General features: G+C 43.7%; 1 long non-coding RNA gene across 1 annotated transcript in view; it reads right to left on the bottom strand.

The window, feature by feature from the left end:
• Positions 1–3,542, bottom strand: part of LOC108302047 — a 7,396-nt gene extending 3,854 nt beyond the window's left edge. The window contains exon 1 of the long non-coding RNA XR_001824167.2: positions 3,360–3,542. This is a non-coding gene — a long non-coding RNA (uncharacterized LOC108302047). The remainder of the gene's footprint in view (positions 1–3,359) is intronic.
• Positions 3,543–5,074: the final 1,532 nt, after the last annotated feature.

The following is a 5,074-nucleotide window of genomic DNA, read 5'->3' as shown; positions in this document are numbered from 1 at the left end:
GATTACAGGCGTGAGCCACCGCGCCCGGCAAAACTCAGTATTTTTAAAAGTCAGAATTAAGGCCCAAAAGAAGCAATGATGAAAAAAAATAAAAATTTAAAATAAGGATAGGACCTATCTGAATTTCATTTTCCTCTGCCTTCCCCGGATCAGCTTTTGATCCGTTTTGGTTAACTGGATTGTTGAGTTAAACTCAGTGTGCAAATTTGGATTGCAATTAATATAAGCTAATACGTGGCTTTGAATATGCTAGGTATTTTGTCTTTATCACTTATAAAATGCACAGTTAACTAGTTTCAAGGTTGTGTACTGTTTTTAGATAATAAGAGAAAGTAATAAAAGAAAGCCTAGGAAGAGAATGAATTATATAGTTCAAAAGTTCCTGTGGTTATTTATTGATCAACAATTATTATTGTTATTATTATTTTTGAGACAGAGCCTTGCTCTTTTCACCAGGGCTGGAGTGCAGTGCCGCCATCTCTGCTCACTGCAACTTCTGCCTCCAGGGTTCAAACTATTCTCCTGGCTCAGCCTCCCGAGTAGCTGGGATTACAGGTGCCCACCACTATACCCAGCTAATTTTTTGTATTTTTAGTAGAGACTGGGTTTCATCATGTTGGCCAGGCTGGTCTCAAACTACTGACCTTGTGTTTCGCCTGCCTCGGCCTCCCAAAGTGCTGGGATTACAAGTGTGAGCCACCACACCCAGCCAATCAACAATTATTTATTGAGCGTGTACAGTGTGCCAAGCACTAATCTACAACACTGGAAACAAAACAGAGTAGGCTCCTTGCCTTCAAGAAGCTCATGTTCAAAGAATGGATTAGGCATTCCCTTAAGATATTAATGAATTGGAGAGAAGCTCACGGTATTCCCATTTTCCTTTCCCTCCTAGCTAAACGTCTTTTGTTCTAGCTCCAGAAAGTTTAGTGTATCCTGGTGCTAAAGATAAATTAAGGCCAGGTGCAGTGGCTCATGCCTGTAATCCTAGCACTCTGGGAGGCCAAGGCGGGCAGATAGCTTGAGTCCAGGAGTTTGAGACTAGCGTAGGCAGCATAATGAAACCCTGTCTCTACAAAAGATACAAAAATTAGCCAGACATGGTGGTACATGCCTGTAGTCTCAGCTACTTGGGAGGCTGAGGTGGAAGTATGGCCAGAGCCCAGGAGGGAGAGGCTGTGGCGAGCCATGGTAGCACCACTGCACTCCAACCTGGGTGACAGAGTCAGACACTGTCTCAAAAAAAAAAAAAAAAAAAGGATAAATTAAGGGCTTAATAAAGTGCTTCTGAGAATTTTCTTTTTCCTCTGACACTGGCCTTTTATCTTCTATCTATCAAAGTGTAATATTGTCCAAGTATAAGAATGGCTGCAAAATCCTCTACAAATAAAAGCATACCCCATGAGTACACACATGAGATCTCTTTTTCAGTTCTATTGTCATACAGGCATAAGCAAAAAATTTGAGAGATAAGAGTCTCATGATAGTAAATCTTGATCCATGATCTTGAGAAAAAGCTGCCTACAGCTTTCTGATAACCCTTAGGATCATATCATTTGGATTAGGTAAGAATTCTCACAACAGAACTCTAACAAAATGAATGACTGGTTTATAAAATTGCTAACCCAAACAGGACAAGAATTAATTGAAGGCCAGGTGCAGTGCCCCATTCCTGTAATCCCAGTACTTTCAGAGGCCAAGGCAGGCAGATTTCTTGAGTCCAAGAGGTTGATGTCTACCTGGGCAACATGGGGAAATCCTGTCTTTACAAAAATTACAAAAATTAGCAGGGCATAGCGGTGCATGTCTGTAGTCCCAACTACTTGGGAGGCTGAGGTGGGAGAATTCCTTAAAGCTTCCATTATTAAGCTTTCCATGAGTCATGGAAGAGATAAAATGTTCCAAATTAAATGTGTGTGTATGTATGTGTGTGAGTGGGTGTGTGTGATGACTGTTCTAAATTACTAAGAGTTTATTACCAATGTTTGGCTTGTCAAACCCATAATCCTGGGAAGATGAACACAACTTCAAGTACATTTCTGCTACCTGATAGGTCATTTAAACCTTCCTAGAAGAATTTTATTCAATTGTCATTTTCAGTGCATGTTTTCTGGTTTAGTGATAAAAGTATTAATACTTGCTTCATTGGACAAGTTGTAAAACAGTTTATTTATTTATTTAATTTATTTATTTGAGATGGAGTTTCGCTCTTGTCTCCCAGGCTGGAGTGCAGTGGCATGATCTTGGCTCACCGAAACCTTCGCCTTCCCAGTTCAAGCGATTCTCCTGTCTCAGCCTCCTGAGTAGCTGAGATTACAGCATGCACCACCATGCCTGGCTAATTTTTGTGTTTTTTGTAGTATTTTTGTATTTTTAGTATTTATGCCAAAGTGTATTTTCACCAGGCTAAAAAAAACTTTCAGGGCCAGGCACAGTGGTTCACGCCTGTAATCCCAGCACTTTGGGGGGCCAAGGGATTACAGGCGTGAGCCACCGCGCCAGGCCGCAAAAGGCATACTTTATAAAAGTCCAAGGATAATGGAAAGAGAAGACATTAATGTACCATGTTTTTGGGAAACAATTGGATACACAAACTATTATCTTTGACTTGTTTCTGGACCTCTGCTTCCTTCTGCAACCTGCAGCCAACTTCCATGGTGTCCATCTATTATTAGGAGCCAATAAATAGCTCATTAATTCACACTTATTCTCTTCGATTGATGTGTCAGACTGTGGGGGCCACTTAATTCCCATTCCAGATTCTTGGGAAAGGAATTTAATTGGGTTCAGCTTAGGTCAGGGGCTTACTGAAAGAGCAATCAATTGGGGCCCGAGGACAGGGTGTACTGTGTGAATGAGGCTTCTCTTTCTGCAAATTTGTCAAACAGAGGCGTACTGGACTAGCTACATAATTTGCAGAGCCTTGCGCAAAATGAAAATGCTGGGCTCCCTTGTTCAAAAGTTTCATTATTGTTTCCAGAAGTTTGGAATTACAGACAATACTGCAATTAATAATCTTGTGTATGTGTATTTTTCCATTGTCGGAGACCTAGCCCGAGTACTATTTTCTGAAGCGAGCCTCTGTCGTTCTTTCCGTTTTCTGATGAGCCACAGCATTTATAGTAGGAATGTGTTCATATAAAATTTGCTCTTTCGCTAGATACCATCAACTGGACTTCTCTAATTGCTTTGGGTATCTCATCGGAGTTCTGTATGACTGAGCTGCGGGAAACTCAGCCTACCCCTCATTCGAATTATTTTTCACCAGCGTCCCGGTCAACGCTGGGTAAACGGTAAAACCTTACATAATAAGGTTTTTGTTATCCTAACATAAACAGGCCTAACATATGTTATCGTACCTTTCGGTAGGATCAATGGCATATCTTTAGAAATGAGAAATAATTTTCACGAGACTGAAACACCCTGCAACGCTTCCTACACACAGGGTAAGTACGCGCCTTGATGAAGTCAGCGGCGCTATACGCCCGAGCACTAGGGGACGACCTCCCTGCTTTCCTGCATTAGTAGGACTGGCCCGGAACCTTTCCTGCTGAGTCTGAGGTAGCCCGCCCGGACAACGCCGCTGAACACACAACACAGCAGGGGCTGGTGAGTAGGTTAACCGTATGCCTGGAATTTCTAGCTCACCTACATGTTCTCGGAGCAAATAGCCTTAAATTCTCTCGCTATTTAAAGTCACTAGTGACAATAACATTTTTGTACCCCAGCAAAGATCATAATTAATTGTTTCCGAAGGAGTTTACACTTGCTCTTTGTCAGGCATATATTTGGGCAGCCCACCCAAAACGAACAAGGAAGGCGGGGGAAGAAAGCGGAAGCCGCGGGGCCTTCTAAGTCCGAAAGTCTCCGGAGCTTGCGCCAGGCTTCTCGCGGCGCCCACCACTTAGACGCAAGTTGCTGAAGCCGGCCGGGGAGAAGGCGTTGTTGCCGGAGCTAAGACCGGGCGGCCACAGTCCGCAGGGATGAACCTCGAGTTGCTGGGTGAGAAGAGTTATGGCTGCGTTTTAGAGAAGCGTTGGGTACTGGAAAGGAGGGAACCCGGGCGGGCGGGGAGTCAGGCTGCAACCTTAGGGACACTGTCCTGCGATGAAACATTGGGCACATCTGATGTGGAGCAGCAACAGGAGGAAGCCCAGCTTCTGCCCGAGTAGATTGCATTGCCCCTCCCGACGCTACTTTCATATCAATTATGGAGCTATGGGGACAGGCAGTTTGTGACTTAGCTTTGATTATAAGGATCGCAGGTGCTAAAGTAGCCCAGAGCAGGCAGAGCTAGAGTTGTTGGACATGGAATTTGAAGAAGTGAGGCTTGGGATGAAGCTTTGAAGACTTGTCAGGGAATTGGGTTCCTGGACAGGTTAATCTGTAGAAACGAGATGTCTAAGGAGGAGACTTGGAGATCTTCTGGTAGGAGCCTCTCATTGAACAGACGAATAAAGGCTTAGAGGGTAATGGTTAGGCACTAAGCAAGTAAATGGCATAGTTGACACTGGAATCCAATTATTCTGACTTCCTGTTTAAGGTCCTTTGCTAGGGACCATGTGTAAAACACTGAGGTGTGAAATACGGAGGCAACTGCCTTTTGTCACCCTCACTTTGAGTCATTTCCTCCTTACCTCCTATCCAGATTGTTTAAAAACCGTAGGTCCATCCTCCTGGACTTCCAATAGGTGACATTTAGCATGGTAACCTAGGGATATCTGAGGTTTTCAGATATCCCTGCACGACTTGCTGTTCCTTCTAGGTTTCTCTTAAAATAAAAATCAGAAGTAGTGTTAATTGTCAAAAGGGCTACAAAGATACTTAAAAAAATGGTCTTTGCTCTTAAAGAGATTTTCATTAAACAGGGAGTTTAGCCGGGCGCGGTGGCTCAAGCCTGTAATCCCAGCACTTTGGGAGGCCGAGGTGGGTGGATCAAGAGGTCAAGAGATCGAGACTATCCTGGTCAACATGGTGAAACCCCGTCTCTACTAAAAATACAAAACATTAGCTGGGCATGGTGGCGCGTGCCTGTAATCCCAGCTACTCGGGATGCTGAGGCAGGAGAATTGCC

This window comes from Cebus imitator, unplaced genomic scaffold (assembly GCF_001604975.1).
Source record: "Cebus imitator isolate Cc_AM_T3 unplaced genomic scaffold, Cebus_imitator-1.0 Scaffold38, whole genome shotgun sequence".
NCBI classification, from domain to species: Eukaryota; Metazoa; Chordata; class Mammalia; order Primates; family Cebidae; genus Cebus; species Cebus imitator.
This window is presented reverse-complemented; position numbering and strand designations above follow the sequence as displayed.